Raw genomic sequence first — 17,796 nt, forward strand, 5'->3', positions numbered from 1 at the left:
GAATAAAAAGATTGACGGTTGACCCTCCCCTAACATAAACATGACATTTACCACAGTAAAATGATTCCTAAAACCTACGTTTATTCCTAACCTTAAAGTGAGAAAATAAAATTAAAAGTCAATTTAGAATTTGGCTACCCTAAGTGAGATTTGAAAACGGCAAACTAGCGGGAACATGATCAGACTGAGAGTCGACTGACGAACATAATGCGCCATTCAAATGGGTGGCAGATAGAGGCTGTGAGACTAAAGCTGGCTTTTAACCGCACCGGTTTTTGGACGACGTCGCGGCGGAGTGTGAACCTGCACTTATTCTCCAGAATGGTCCTCCACTAATTCCCTTCCTCTGAAAAGACTCTCCTAGCAAACCAAGTGACCAGTATTTACTGTCTCCAACCTCAACATCCCAGCTGTGAGCCCCTGAGTTTAAAGCCCTCAGAACCCAGGACGATGTCCAAGCGGTCAAACCTCTCTGGGTTGTCAGGCAGCCACTTCATTTCAGGTCTCACAGTGGTCAGATCATCGGACAGGACGTGTCCTGGTTTGGCAGTGTTGGGGTCCAGAACGACAGGAGTGTAGGAGACAATGTCCTTCATCTTCTCCCAGACTCTGAAGGTCAGGTTTCTTTGCAGTCTGTGAACAGTTAGAAAGAGTCTCCTGTATAGATTTTGAGATTCAGTGAGTGATTCAGTACAGTGATTCTATCTTCTAGGGGGGAAAGTACCCATTCGAAATGGAGTCTGTAAAATACAGGCTACTATTCCTTCATGCTCTTATCATTTTGATGCACTACAAAAAATAAACTCTCAAAATGTTGAAAATGATTATCAGAAGTCACTTGAATGTTTTGTTCAAATACTAAATAACTACAAACCTGTTGTCAAATGTTACACAACAAGACTGGAATCATGAAAATACACTGCCTAATGGCCTGCATAAAACATGTTACCAACATAATCATCATCATCATCATGAGCATCAGTATCAATGTGTCTGACATAAAATACGATATCAACTACAACATCAGCAGCAGCAGCATCAATGACATCAGCATCAATGACCTTAGTAGCAGCACTAATGAATGGAAAGAGTCTCTCAGTGAAAGTGTGTGTGAAGGTGCATATGTGTCAGGATCAGAGAATGACAGTTTTCCTCTGTTCCAGTACAGAGATTGTATGCCAATGAGCACACTCTGCAATTAGACTAGCCTTGAATTGAGAAAACCCACTATGCTATGAAGCTACTCATAAGCTTTATTGTAAATAGTCACAATTTGGAGACTGTGACTGCATGAGTTAAAGACAGTGTTTTGCTGTGGAAATAAGCCTTGGCTTTCTAGGATCTCCTTTTAGTTGACCTTGAACCAGTGATTTGTACGGTCATGAAACTACTTTTTTCTACTGCAAACTTCTAATAAATTCTTCAATCATTTGCTGTAACATAACTGAAATACTGAACTCAATCACACAAGTAGATGTTTATTTGAATTAAAACATTACAGTTTTGTGAAATGACAAGATAATTCAGAAGTTAATGAATTAAATGGACAGAGATTTTTTTTTTAGATTCATGCAAAATGTTACGGTGATTCTATCTTCTACAAGGAAGTAGATGGGCATTAGACTGAATTGGTGATGCACTACAACAAATAAACTCTCAAAATGAATCTAGTCTAGTGACACAAAGAAAGACATAACAAACACAAGTTTCTGAACTTTGTTTGATTAGTTTCATCCATAGAGTTATAAGAAGAATGGTTTCACCCCACTATTCAGCTCCACAGCTCCACCATGTGGAGGGAGATGGACTCATTGTTCCAAAGTAGCTTCTAATCTGCACATAAAAAAACAGAATGGGAGAATGAAACTGCCTGCTGGCCGGGACACTAGATATTCATAGGACTAGAAGGGAAAATAATGAACCACATCTGTAGTTTTATTTTGTTTTTATTTCACAATTAATACAAAGCATCTTGTTCGATCCACAAGTTCACAGTAAAATTACAATCCAGTGCCATATATTTCAAAATCCAATGGATTAAATAATTCAGTAAAACCTTTTGACATTCAAGCAAAATGGGTATATGTATGAGGAAGTAGTTGACCAATTACACTTGGGTATATTTACAATAGATCCCATGAAATACTAAAGCTAATCTTTCATCATCATCATTCATGCTCATATCGTTTTGACACAAAGATTTTTCCTCCCAAATTCAAAATAACATAACATATCAGTCAAACGTTCGCGAAGCAAAGCCATGACATCCCAACACACACAATAAAACCATAGGCTAAAATAATGAAAATTCGCTACCTAGCAATATAAAACAAGTCAGACCAAAACAAATCCATCAGTCGGCTTACTTATTTTGTAGCGTGACAAAATCAGTTTAGTTATATACGTTTATAGATTAAATGGTTGAAAGTGAAAATAGATGACCAATTAGTCTTAATTGAGCGTCTTTACAATAGAGCCCATAAAATACATATTCCATATTCCATAATGATCTTCTATAGTCGCAATCTTCATGATCTTCGTCTAAAATTGTTCCAGATGTACACTTCCTCTCCGGTAACACCTTCATAATAGTATTGGTAGCGGAAAAGAATGGAAAAAGAGTCTCAGTGAAACTGAGATTGTATGTGTGTGTCAGTATCAGGATCAGAGAACCACAGCATTCCTCTGTCCCGGTCCAGATGGACTCTGATCTTACAGGGAATGTGTGTCCCTCTGAGTTCAGTGCAAGACCTGTCTGTGATCGTTCCTAGTGAGAAATCTGAATGTGCGGATATTCCCCAGAATCTACCCCGTACGGGCTCTGCTAGACCCCCCACATATTAATTTGGGGGTCCATGACATGAAAATGTTTGGAACCACTGGTTTAAACAACATGTGGAAGCACGCCCAAACAAGCAACTACACTTTAGACCTCAATGTAAAATTGGCTACTTTGCAAGGCAATTATACTGTACCTGCATTCCACTGATGCAGGTAACTGTATGTACCTGAAATGGTAAATATCAAAAGTTTAGAATAGTGTAACAGCCTGACTAGTCCATATTTAGCCATAGCTTCAGTGGTCATCAGTGACCTATGCCAAATGGACCTGTAATGGGCATGTAATGCAGCCAGGGTTTCTCAGGGCGGATTCACACTGCAATCCGTTTGATTAGAACTGATTCTTGGTTGCTGGTTCACGCTGGCCAGCATTCACATTGGCAGACCTTCTGGCCTCCCTGGAGATCACTAGCACTATACAGCCCGGTCCTATAGGTGGCGGTATGCACATAGTGTCATCAACTATGCGACATTGCTGATGGTGGTTGCCAATAAATTCAGGCACGAAAGTTGGTGTAACAATTCAATGACGCGCGACAGCGCAGTGTGGAACATTGTTGCAGTGGTCTTGGGTCTCGCACCCCCCACACCTCGACAAGACAAACAAGCCTATTTGCATATCAATTGACCTGTGTCGCTGATCTACAAGCTCACACTGACCTTGCATCCGCGACGCGTTGTGAGCTTGTAGATCTGCTATTTTCCAGGCGCATAAACGTGCAGAATGATGAGCGAGACAGGCAGCGCAGCGCACGTTATTATTTTAATTATTTAATAATCAACATGGCTGAAACGCTTGTGGCTTAATATTCACATTAATGGCACGTCAAGCAGGCACAGCAGTGCACAAGCAGTGCCAAGGAATCTATAACATCGAAACAAAAGTCAGGGATAAAGGAATACTTTTAGGCTATTTTCTATCAACAGCGGTAAGTCATTTTCGGTTTGTTTTCATGGTTTAACAGTTCATGGTTTAACTTGTAGGCTAGTGCTTTCTCTTTCTGCTTTTCTTTCCCGACGGGCGACAGCGCACACACATGCATGCACGCACGCACCAAGCCCCCCCCCCCCTCCCGCTGTAAATCTGATCCCAGAGCAGCATAACCATCATCTCACAGTTACAGCCATACTTCATGTCGCTGCCTCGCGGCTAATAACGGACCTGAATCTGATCCTAGGTCAGCCTAGATTACAGTCCCGTGTTCCGAATGTTTTAACGGAGCGCCGGTTCTGGCCGTCCCGTCTCACTTTCACCCCTGCCTCAGTGCGCTGGTGCGAGACAATAAATAACTGTTCGCCAATTGCTACTTCTCCCAATTGGAAGTACATGACACCAGTCCAGCGCACCACAGTAGTAGGCTAACTGGTGATATAAAACATATAAACGAATTTTAGAAGACAGTCCTACAAGCAAGCAATCTCTCTGTGAGATGAAGTCGCTGATCCCATGGCCATGTCGACAACTGTTACCCAGTGTTTATTTGTGCCGACGGCTGACTCGTCGACATTATATGAGGTCACGTTCAACATCAATACCGTTTTTGAGGCCGGTTGCTTCACACTGCGGCTCACCGGTCTCGAGGTCGCACAATGCAGTCTCGAGACTACCTCTTGAGGTGGTTTCGAGGCTATCTGTTTCTGAGGAAGACCGCACGCTTCACACTGTCAAAACCGGTTTAAACATCTGCCAAGTAGCCTCGAGACCGGTCTCGAGACCGCAGTGTGAATCCGCCCTCAAAGTGGATGCCTGTCCAGGGGTGCTGCAGAATAATCGGCTATTAAATGTTTGGAATTCATCAATATCAGTCACTACATCAATATCAATTCACTATATGCTTAGTAAACAGACCTGATTTGCACTGTACTTGATGAGTTATGTTTCCATGTGTTGGTTTCCATCTACTGCCTACTCTCTTCACCAAAAATAGCCGATCTACAAGCTCACAACGTGAGCTTGTAGATGTGACTTGTTGTGAGCTTGTAGATCAGCTATGTTTGGTTAACCTGCCCATGAGAATAGGGTTCAAGTGGTTAAAAGTCAAAAGTTATTTTCAGTCAGTTCTGATGGAAACAGGTCTCTCCTTGACATAGCATACCTTATGTTTGGCCTAGGTGTAAAGATGTTCATATATATGTCACATAATGGGTTGTAAGATGCTTATGCCCATTTACAATTTAAGCATTTAGTAGACACTTTTAATTTCCGAACGATTTACAATAAGCAAATCAGTACATCAACATTAATACAACAAATGATAAGAAATAGTAGGCTAATCTAAGACAAATATGTAGACCAAGCAACTATTCAGTTTAGAGGGAATCTGTAAGGAACCAGAATTGTTAAAATCTTAAAGGATAGCAACACTACTGAGCATGCATGGTTTTTCAGCCTCCCCCTGAAATATTGAGAATGTACACATGGAACTGAATGGTCAATTTGGTTCCATGTGTAGGCCTACACTGGAGTTATAAATGGATACAATTGTGGTTTCAAATGCATTTGATTCAAATTCTGACACAAACATTACATAAGTGTTATCATGTTGGTTGGAGACCACCAACCCCCACATTCACATCCACTAAGAACACACTGATTAGAAATCTACACTGAAACACTTCAGCTGTGTTTCCATTTGAATGCCAACACATTAGTGGGTAAAAACACTGAACGATGGTGTGGTGACAACTCTTTCACAGCTTTCTACAGAGGTGTCTCATTGCTTTTCTTAAAGGTGAATATCTAGTGTCCCAGCAGGGGGTTCCATTGTCCCATTCATGGTGGTTTTGGTGTGAAGAAGCTCCTTCATTGACTTCAACACAATGGAACATCAGCAACAGGTAACCTCAACAAAGCTGTGAACGACCTGAGAGGCAAGAGGGGATTTTTATGCCATCAAACAACATCAAGCTAGACGAGTGGGCAGCATTCCAGTCCTGTCCAGAGGGCTTACTGACTCAATAAAGTGATAGAACAAAACTTGAAACACATAGTGCTGCTGCAATTGTGTTAAAACTGCGTTAATTGTGTGCAGCCTACTCATTTACATGCCTCTCGTCTTATATGCACCACTAGCTATACCACTTCATGGCTATGTAGGCCTATGCTAAATATGGACTCAAGTCAGATTTGTGTATAACTATTTATAATAGCCGGTTTGTCCTAGTTGCAATGTGACATACTCTGTTTACAAAATGCTGTAGGCTACCCCAATAACTAAGAATGTCTCTTTTGGGTCTCAAGTTAAAACGAGTCTAAATAATGAGCTCTTGATCAGGGATACATCAACACGTTTTGTGTGATGTAGGAGGAACACACTGATGTGACAAACACTTAAGAGAACCTTTACAATTAATTTTCTTTATGTTCTGTTAAGACACACAGCTGGCTGAACTCTTCCTATATGAAAGACATGAAATAATGTGTTTGTTGTGTGTGTGTGTGGTTGGTTAAAGTTCTAGTTTACTTCAGTAACAGTCCTGTCTTTCCAGCTGTTTAGGGTTAGAGTAAATTGAAATACATTTTCAGGTCGGGACAACAATTTGATTCAATCACAAAGATCAATATTAATCAGCTCATATTTTTTTTTTGTATCACAGTGCAAAGTTTGTCTGCTATTTCTTTTGATTAATTACTTACACTTTCACTTGATTATCCTGAGTCCTGTATTGGTCATATCCACATAGCCTACACGTGTTCTGTGTGTGTGTGTGTGTGTGTGTGTGTGTGTGTGTGTGCGTGCGTGCATGCTCGCATTTGTGTGTTGAGACTGTTTACATGTCAAAGCTCCGCCCCTTAACAGACTTTTCAGCATTTTGAGTGTTTTATTTTTGTAGTGCATCAAAGTGATAAGAGCATATCCTTAATGCTCTCATCATCAGATTAGCATGTATTTTGTAAAGATTCCACTCTAATTCTCCACAGTTTAAATGCTCATAAAATAGGACATTGTTTTTTTTTAGATAGATAGATACCACGTCTATATAAATTGGCTCTTTTCTTTTAAATAAATCTTTTATTTTAAGGTATGTTTTCAGAAGAGTTATTATTACATATTAATTTGAGGTCCATGACATGACATTTTTTGAGAACCACTGGACTCTAAAGAACCAGAGTGTTTGGTTCCCAAACATTTTAGCTTGAGACACAAAAGAGTAATTTGATGTCTCCCCCAGACCCAAAGTAGTGAAAATCGCGATGCATTCTGAGATTGTACATTTAACATCGTCACAATTCTTAAAAGGTCCCCCCCCTATGGAATTTATTTAAAAATGTAGCCTACTGTGAAATCATTTTACATTTGTTTTAGATTTGTGATTTTTTTTTTAATTTCTCTTGGGAAATTTCAGAAAATCTATGAAATAATAATAATTAAAGACAACATTATGAAAAAGACTACAGACTCCCGTCCCGTTAGAAGTCTTTATATTGCTTAGTTTAGTAAAAACAACAACATTGAAATGCAGGGTCTTATAAGGATAACAGTGCAAAGTCTTCTCTTGGTAGTCATGTGTGCATGTGGCCTTTCTCTGCCATGAGACTTGAGCTCACTGATTCTGTCCATTCAATTTTCAATAAAAGGAGCTTCAATTGGCATGAGAAGAAAACGTTAAAAACATAATAAATAAATGCAAACATGATGAAAATAGGCCTACTTCTGAAAAACCGGGGAAAGTATAGCATTGTGTGAACTATGTCACATTGCTGGTAGGGGTAGCTTGGCATAGCCTTTTTTATATCAATATTTTTTATATCTATTCTGCAGGCATTATTTGAGTTGGTCTGGCCCTTGGATCAACTCAGTCCTCGTGACTTCCTCAAAGGAAAATAAATCAGCCTTTCTTGCCTCTCAGGTCGTTCACAGCTTTGTTGAGGTTACCTGTTGCTGATGTTCCATTGTGTTGAAGTCAATGAAGGAGCTTCTTCACACCAAAACCATCATGAATGGGACAATGGAACTCCCTGCTGGGACACTAGATATTCATAGACCTTTAAGAAAAGCAATGAGACACCTCTGTAGAAAGCTGTGAAAGAGTTGTCACCCCATCATCGTTCAGTGTTTTTACCCACTAATGTGTTGGCATTCAAATGGAAACACAGCTGAAGTGTTTCAGTGTAGATTTCTAATGAGTGTGTTCTCACATGGAACCAAATTGACCTGAAAGAGTCCATTCAGTTCCACATGTACACTCCTGGAATATGCCACTCCTGGCCCTGGAATATGCTGAATGTCTGCTAAATGCTTAAATTGTAAATGGGCATAAGCATGTCTGTTTTGTGAACAAATATACAAAGGGGGGTCGAAATGTCACACTAAACACAGGGACATAACATGTGGAAGGATTGAACAATGAAACAGGAATTACTACAACGTGGCCTCCAAATCTTTGTGTGATATGGGATAATTATTTTAAACGAACAACTAACTTGAACCCTCGCATCCCTATTCTGAGGAGAACTTTGACCAAAAATAGCAGATCTACAAGCTCTCAACGCCTCGCACTGCAAGAGAGCACGGGAGAAAAAATACACATGAACACAAATTTGACAGTGCTGTCAAAGAAGTCAGTAAAAAGATGCAACAAAATAATATACAATATGTAGTGGGGGTCCCTGCTTTATCTCCCTCTCAGCTAAGGGGTCCTTGGCCTGAAAACCCTGCTATAGGGGGTTGCAAATGGACTCTAACAGGTCTGTCACTCTGAGTTTCATGTGTACAAATGGGTGGCAGATAGAGGCTGTGAGACTAAAGCTGGCTTTTAACCGCACCGGTTTTTGGACGACGTCGCGGCGGAGTGTGAACCTGCACTTATTCTCCAGAATGGTCCTCCACTAATTCCCTTCCTCTGAAAAGACTCTCCTAGCAAACCAAGTGACCAGTATTTACTGTCTCCAACCTCAACATCCCAGCTGTGAGCCCCTGAGTTTAAAGCCCTCAGAACCCAGGACGATGTCCAAGCGGTCAAACCTCTCTGGGTTGTCAGGCAGCCACTTCATTTCAGGTCTCACAGTGGTCAGATCATCGGACAGGACGTGTCCTGGTTTGGCAGTGTTGGGGTCCAGAACGACAGGAGTGTAGGAGACAATGTCCTTCATCTTCTCCCAGACTCTGAAGGTCAGGTTTCTTTGCAGTCTGTGAACAGTTAGAAAGAGTCTCCTGTATAGATTTTGAGATTCAGTGAGTGATTCAGTACAGTGATTCTATCTTCTAGGGGGGAAAGTACCCATTCGAAATGGAGTCTGTAAAATACAGGCTACTATTCCTTCATGCTCTTATCATTTTGATGCACTACAAAAAATAAACTCTCAAAATGTTGAAAATGATTATCAGAAGTCACTTGAATGTTTTGTTCAAATACTAAATAACTACAAACCTGTTGTCAAATGTTACACAACAAGACTGGAATCATGAAAATACACTGCCTAATGGCCTGCATAAAACATGTTACCAACATAATCATCATCATCATCATGAGCATCAGTATCAATGTGTCTGACATAAAATACGATATCAACTACAACATCAGCAGCAGCAGCATCAATGACATCAGCATCAATGACCTTAGTAGCAGCACTAATGAATGGAAAGAGTCTCTCAGTGAAAGTGTGTGTGAAGGTGCATATGTGTCAGGATCAGAGAATGACAGTTTTCCTCTGTTCCAGTACAGAGATTGTATGCCAATGAGCACACTCTGCAATTAGACTAGCCTTGAATTGAGAAAACCCACTATGCTATGAAGCTACTCATAAGCTTTATTGTAAATAGTCACAATTTGGAGACTGTGACTGCATGAGTTAAAGACAGTGTTTTGCTGTGGAAATAAGCCTTGGCTTTCTAGGATCTCCTTTTAGTTGACCTTGAACCAGTGATTTGTACGGTCATGAAACTACTTTTTTCTACTGCAAACTTCTAATAAATTCTTCAATCATTTGCTGTAACATAACTGAAATACTGAACTCAATCACACAAGTAGATGTTTATTTGAATTAAAACATTACAGTTTTGTGAAATGACAAGATAATTCAGAAGTTAATGAATTAAATGGACAGAGATTTTTTTTTTAGATTCATGCAAAATGTTACGGTGATTCTATCTTCTACAAGGAAGTAGATGGGCATTAGACTGAATTGGTGATGCACTACAACAAATAAACTCTCAAAATGAATCTAGTCTAGTGACACAAAGAAAGACATAACAAACACAAGTTTCTGAACTTTGTTTGATTAGTTTCATCCATAGAGTTATAAGAAGAATGGTTTCACCCCACTATTCAGCTCCACAGCTCCACCATGTGGAGGGAGATGGACTCATTGTTCCAAAGTAGCTTCTAATCTGCACATAAAAAAACAGAATGGGAGAATGAAACTGCCTGCTGGCCGGGACACTAGATATTCATAGGACTAGAAGGGAAAATAATGAACCACATCTGTAGTTTTATTTTGTTTTTATTTCACAATTAATACAAAGCATCTTGTTCGATCCACAAGTTCACAGTAAAATTACAATCCAGTGCCATATATTTCAAAATCCAATGGATTAAATCATTCAGTAAAACCTTTTGACATTCAAGCAAAATGGGTATATGTATGAGGAAGTAGTTGACCAATTACACTTGGGTATATTTACAATAGATCCCATGAAATACTAAAGCTAATCTTTCATCATCATCATTCATGCTCATATCGTTTTGACACAAAGATTTTTCCTCCCAAATTCAAAATAACATAACATATCAGTCAAACGTTCGCGAAGCAAAGCCATGACATCCCAACACACACAATAAAACCATAGGCTAAAATAATGAAAATTCGCTACCTAGCAATATAAAACAAGTCAGACCAAAACAAATCCATCAGTCGGCTTACTTATTTTGTAGCGTGACAAAATCAGTTTAGTTATATACGTTTATAGATTAAATGGTTGAAAGTGAAAATAGATGACCAATTAGTCTTAATTGAGCGTCTTTACAATAGAGCCCATAAAATACATATTCCATATTCCATAATGATCTTCTATAGTCGCAATCTTCATGATCTTCGTCTAAAATTGTTCCAGATGTACACTTCCTCTCCGGTAACACCTTCATAATAGTATTGGTAGCGGAAAAGAATGGAAAAAGAGTCTCAGTGAAACTGAGATTGTATGTGTGTGTCAGTATCAGGATCAGAGAACCACAGCATTCCTCTGTCCCGGTCCAGATGGACTCTGATCTTACAGGGAATGTGTGTCCCTCTGAGTTCAGTGCAAGACCTGTCTGTGATCGTTCCTAGTGAGAAATCTGAATGTGCGGATATTCCCCAGAATCTACCCCGTACGGGCTCTGCTAGACCCCCCACATATTAATTTGGGGGTCCATGACATGAAAATGTTTGGAACCACTGGTTTAAACAACATGTGGAAGCACGCCCAAACAAGCAACTACACTTTAGACCTCAATGTAAAATTGGCTACTTTGCAAGGCAATTATACTGTACCTGCATTCCACTGATGCAGGTAACTGTATGTACCTGAAATGGTAAATATCAAAAGTTTAGAATAGTGTAACAGCCTGACTAGTCCATATTTAGCCATAGCTTCAGTGGTCATCAGTGACCTATGCCAAATGGACCTGTAATGGGCATGTAATGCAGCCAGGGTTTCTCAGGGCGGATTCACACTGCAATCCGTTTGATTAGAACTGATTCTTGGTTGCTGGTTCACGCTGGCCAGCATTCACATTGGCAGACCTTCTGGCCTCCCTGGAGATCACTAGCACTATACAGCCCGGTCCTATAGGTGGCGGTATGCACATAGTGTCATCAACTATGCGACATTGCTGATGGTGGTTGCCAATAAATTCAGGCACGAAAGTTGGTGTAACAATTCAATGACGCGCGACAGCGCAGTGTGGAACATTGTTGCAGTGGTCTTGGGTCTCGCACCCCCCACACCTCGACAAGACAAACAAGCCTATTTGCATATCAATTGACCTGTGTCGCTGATCTACAAGCTCACACTGACCTTGCATCCGCGACGCGTTGTGAGCTTGTAGATCTGCTATTTTCCAGGCGCATAAACGTGCAGAATGATGAGCGAGACAGGCAGCGCAGCGCACGTTATTATTTTAATTATTTAATAATCAACATGGCTGAAACGCTTGTGGCTTAATATTCACATTAATGGCACGTCAAGCAGGCACAGCAGTGCACAAGCAGTGCCAAGGAATCTATAACATCGAAACAAAAGTCAGGGATAAAGGAATACTTTTAGGCTATTTTCTATCAACAGCGGTAAGTCATTTTCGGTTTGTTTTCATGGTTTAACAGTTCATGGTTTAACTTGTAGGCTAGTGCTTTCTCTTTCTGCTTTTCTTTCCCGACGGGCGACAGCGCACACACATGCATGCACGCACGCACCAAGCCCCCCCCCCCTCCCGCTGTAAATCTGATCCCAGAGCAGCATAACCATCATCTCACAGTTACAGCCATACTTCATGTCGCTGCCTCGCGGCTAATAACGGACCTGAATCTGATCCTAGGTCAGCCTAGATTACAGTCCCGTGTTCCGAATGTTTTAACGGAGCGCCGGTTCTGGCCGTCCCGTCTCACTTTCACCCCTGCCTCAGTGCGCTGGTGCGAGACAATAAATAACTGTTCGCCAATTGCTACTTCTCCCAATTGGAAGTACATGACACCAGTCCAGCGCACCACAGTAGTAGGCTAACTGGTGATATAAAACATATAAACGAATTTTAGAAGACAGTCCTACAAGCAAGCAATCTCTCTGTGAGATGAAGTCGCTGATCCCATGGCCATGTCGACAACTGTTACCCAGTGTTTATTTGTGCCGACGGCTGACTCGTCGACATTATATGAGGTCACGTTCAACATCAATACCGTTTTTGAGGCCGGTTGCTTCACACTGCGGCTCACCGGTCTCGAGGTCGCACAATGCAGTCTCGAGACTACCTCTTGAGGTGGTTTCGAGGCTATCTGTTTCTGAGGAAGACCGCACGCTTCACACTGTCAAAACCGGTTTAAACATCTGCCAAGTAGCCTCGAGACCGGTCTCGAGACCGCAGTGTGAATCCGCCCTGAAGTGGATGCCTGTCCAGGGGTGCTGCAGAATAATCGGCTATTAAATGTTTGGAATTCATCAATATCAGTCACTACATCAATATCAATTCACTATATGCTTAGTAAACAGACCTGATTTGCACTGTACTTGATGAGTTATGTTTCCATGTGTTGGTTTCCATCTACTGCCTACTCTCTTCACCAAAAATAGCCGATCTACAAGCTCACAACGTGAGCTTGTAGATGTGACTTGTTGTGAGCTTGTAGATCAGCTAAGGGGCGGCATAGCTCAGGGGTAGCTCAGGGGTAGAGAAACTGGTATTAGAGCACGAAGGGTATAAATCCCGTAGGGTTCCCAGTTCGAATCCGGGCTCCCCCTGAGTTAATGTCGAAGGGTCCTTGGGCAAGACTCTGAACCCCTAATTGCCTCCGGTGAGTAGGTTGGTGCCTTGCATGGCTTCCTCCGCCACTGGTGTATGAATGTGTGTGTGAATGGGTGAATGTAATGCACAATCTATGTAAAGCGCTTTGGATTAAAAGCGCTATATAAATGCACCATTTACCATTTACCATTTATGTTTGGTTAACCTGCCCATGAGAATAGGGTTCAAGTGGTTAAAAGTCAAAAGTTATTTTCAGTCAGTTCTGATGGAAACAGGTCTCTCCTTGACATAGCATACCTTATGTTTGGCCTAGGTGTAAAGATGTTCATATATATGTCACATAATGGGTTGTAAGATGCTTATGCCCATTTACAATTTAAGCATTTAGTAGACACTTTTAATTTCCGAACGATTTACAATAAGCAAATCAGTACATCAACATTAATACAACAAATGATAAGAAATAGTAGGCTAATCTAAGACAAATATGTAGACCAAGCAACTATTCAGTTTAGAGGGAATCTGTAAGGAACCAGAATTGTTAAAATCTTAAAGGATAGCAACACTACTGAGCATGCATGGTTTTTCAGCCTCCCCCTGAAATATTGAGAATGTACACATGGAACTGAATGGTCAATTTGGTTCCATGTGTAGGCCTACACTGGAGTTATAAATGGATACAATTGTGGTTTCAAATGCATTTGATTCAAATTCTGACACAAACATTACATAAGTGTTATCATGTTGGTTGGAGACCACCAACCCCCACATTCACATCCACTAAGAACACACTGATTAGAAATCTACACTGAAACACTTCAGCTGTGTTTCCATTTGAATGCCAACACATTAGTGGGTAAAAACACTGAACGATGGTGTGGTGACAACTCTTTCACAGCTTTCTACAGAGGTGTCTCATTGCTTTTCTTAAAGGTGAATATCTAGTGTCCCAGCAGGGGGTTCCATTGTCCCATTCATGGTGGTTTTGGTGTGAAGAAGCTCCTTCATTGACTTCAACACAATGGAACATCAGCAACAGGTAACCTCAACAAAGCTGTGAACGACCTGAGAGGCAAGAGGGGATTTTTATGCCATCAAACAACATCAAGCTAGACGAGTGGGCAGCATTCCAGTCCTGTCCAGAGGGCTTACTGACTCAATAAAGTGATAGAACAAAACTTGAAACACATAGTGCTGCTGCAATTGTGTTAAAACTGCGTTAATTGTGTGCAGCCTACTCATTTACATGCCTCTCGTCTTATATGCACCACTAGCTATACCACTTCATGGCTATGTAGGCCTATGCTAAATATGGACTCAAGTCAGATTTGTGTATAACTATTTATAATAGCCGGTTTGTCCTAGTTGCAATGTGACATACTCTGTTTACAAAATGCTGTAGGCTACCCCAATAACTAAGAATGTCTCTTTTGGGTCTCAAGTTAAAACGAGTCTAAATAATGAGCTCTTGATCAGGGATACATCAACACGTTTTGTGTGATGTAGGAGGAACACACTGATGTGACAAACACTTAAGAGAACCTTTACAATTAATTTTCTTTATGTTCTGTTAAGACACACAGCTGGCTGAACTCTTCCTATATGAAAGACATGAAATAATGTGTTTGTTGTGTGTGTGTGTGGTTGGTTAAAGTTCTAGTTTACTTCAGTAACAGTCCTGTCTTTCCAGCTGTTTAGGGTTAGAGTAAATTGAAATACATTTTCAGGTCGGGACAACAATTTGATTCAATCACAAAGATCAATATTAATCAGCTCATATTTTTTTTTTGTATCACAGTGCAAAGTTTGTCTGCTATTTCTTTTGATTAATTACTTACACTTTCACTTGATTATCCTGAGTCCTGTATTGGTCATATCCACGTAGCCTACACGTGTTCTGTGTGTGTGTGTGTGTGTGTGTGTGTGTGTGTGTGTGTGTGTGTGTGTGTGTGTGTGTGCGTGCGTGCATGCTCGCATTTGTGTGTTGAGACTGTTTACATGTCAAAGCTCCGCCCCTTAACAGACTTTTCAGCATTTTGAGTGTTTTATTTTTGTAGTGCATCAAAGTGATAAGAGCATATCCTTAATGCTCTCATCATCAGATTAGCATGTATTTTGTAAAGATTCCACTCTAATTCTCCACAGTTTAAATGCTCATAAAATAGGACATTGTTTTTTTTTAGATAGATAGATACCACGTCTATATAAATTGGCTCTTTTCTTTTAAATAAATCTTTTATTTTAAGGTATGTTTTCAGAAGAGTTATTATTACATATTAATTTGAGGTCCATGACATGACATTTTTTGAGAACCACTGGACTCTAAAGAACCAGAGTGTTTGGTTCCCAAACATTTTAGCTTGAGACACAAAAGAGTAATTTGATGTCTCCCCCAGACCCAAAGTAGTGAAAATCGCGATGCATTCTGAGATTGTACATTTAACATCGTCACAATTCTTAAAAGGTCCCCCCCCTATGGAATTTATTTAAAAATGTAGCCTACTGTGAAATCATTTTACATTTGTTTTAGATTTGTGATTTTTTTTTTAATTTCTCTTGGGAAATTTCAGAAAATCTATGAAATAATAATAATTAAAGACAACATTATGAAAAAGACTACAGACTCCCGTCCCGTTAGAAGTCTTTATATTGCTTAGTTTAGTAAAAACAACAACATTGAAATGCAGGGTCTTATAAGGATAACAGTGCAAAGTCTTCTCTTGGTAGTCATGTGTGCATGTGGCCTTTCTCTGCCATGAGACTTGAGCTCACTGATTCTGTCCATTCAATTTTCAATAAAAGGAGCTTCAATTGGCATGAGAAGAAAACGTTAAAAACATAATAAATAAATGCAAACATGATGAAAATAGGCCTACTTCTGAAAAACCGGGGAAAGTATAGCATTGTGTGAACTATGTCACATTGCTGGTAGGGGTAGCTTGGCATAGCCTTTTTTATATCAATATTTTTTATATCTATTCTGCAGGCATTATTTGAGTTGGTCTGGCCCTTGGATCAACTCAGTCCTCGTGACTTCCTCAAAGGAAAATAAATCAGCCTTTCTTGCCTCTCAGGTCGTTCACAGCTTTGTTGAGGTTACCTGTTGCTGATGTTCCATTGTGTTGAAGTCAATGAAGGAGCTTCTTCACACCAAAACCATCATGAATGGGACAATGGAACTCCCTGCTGGGACACTAGATATTCATAGACCTTTAAGAAAAGCAATGAGACACCTCTGTAGAAAGCTGTGAAAGAGTTGTCACCCCATCATCGTTCAGTGTTTTTACCCACTAATGTGTTGGCATTCAAATGGAAACACAGCTGAAGTGTTTCAGTGTAGATTTCTAATGAGTGTGTTCTCACATGGAACCAAATTGACCTGAAAGAGTCCATTCAGTTCCACATGTACACTCCTGGAATATGCCACTCCTGGCCCTGGAATATGCTGAATGTCTGCTAAATGCTTAAATTGTAAATGGGCATAAGCATGTCTGTTTTGTGAACAAATATACAAAGGGGGGTCGAAATGTCACACTAAACACAGGGACATAACATGTGGAAGGATTGAACAATGAAACAGGAATTACTACAACGTGGCCTCCAAATCTTTGTGTGATATGGGATAATTATTTTAAACGAACAACTAACTTGAACCCTCGCATCCCTATTCTGAGGAGAACTTTGACCAAAAATAGCAGATCTACAAGCTCTCAACGCCTCGCACTGCAAGAGAGCACGGGAGAAAAAATACACATGAACACAAATTTGACAGTGCTGTCAAAGAAGTCAGTAAAAAGATGCAACAAAATAATATACAATATGTAGTGGGGGTCCCTGCTTTATCTCCCTCTCAGCTAAGGGGTCCTTGGCCTGAAAACCCTGCTATAGGGGGTTGCAAATGGACTCTAACAGGTCTGTCACTCTGAGTTTCATGTGTACCCTATATGAAAATGTTACATTTGTACCCTCTCAGAGTTATGGTGGTCCTTGAAATTAAAATAAGATATTGTGATTGTAAAGCAGACATGAAGTCCATAAACCAGCTCTGAACAGTGTGATGAAACCAATTCCATAAATGGTTCCAAGTACCCGGGGTGTATGCTGTACAATATTACAGTATATATGCTATCTCAAGCTCTTTAGTAAACTGAAAACACACACACACACACACACACACACACACACACACACACACACACACACACACACACACACACACACACACACACACACACACAATAGATTGTTTGTGTGTGCTGCACAAGCGTAATTTGCATGTCAAAGCTCCGCCCCTTCACACCAGACTCATCCAAGGCAATAAAAGCTTCAGCTCAGTTCAGACCAAAACACACAACTTCCAGTGAGTGAAGACAGACTGTCTGAAACACTGCTGACCCAGACTGCTGCTGCTGACTCTGTCTGGCTTTAACAAGGACCAGGATTCACTGTGAAAGTCAACTTCAGGAAACATCTGCTGCTGACTGGCTGATTTTCCTCCTGTCTTGATCAGAGTGATTG

The 17,796-nt window shown here is 40.4% G+C and overlaps 1 pseudogene across 1 annotated transcript in view; it reads right to left on the minus strand.

Annotated features, from left to right (window-relative positions):
• Positions 1-398: 398 nt before the first annotated feature.
• Positions 399-17,796, minus strand: part of LOC308300356 (E3 ubiquitin-protein ligase TRIM35-like) — a 61,750-nt pseudogene continuing 44,352 nt past the window's right edge. The window contains exons 2-5 of the transcript in view: positions 8,609-8,946; positions 7,719-7,761; positions 950-1,192; positions 399-538 (exon numbers count right to left, since the gene is read on the minus strand). The product of the transcript in view is annotated as an E3 ubiquitin-protein ligase TRIM35-like (transcript). The remainder of the gene's footprint in view (positions 539-949; positions 1,193-7,718; positions 7,762-8,608; positions 8,947-17,796) is intronic.

The sequence above is a fragment of the Nannobrachium achirus genome (genome assembly GCF_963921795.1).
Source record: "Nannobrachium achirus genome assembly, chromosome: 2".
Lineage (NCBI taxonomy): Eukaryota > Metazoa > Chordata > Actinopteri > Myctophiformes > Myctophidae > Nannobrachium > Nannobrachium achirus.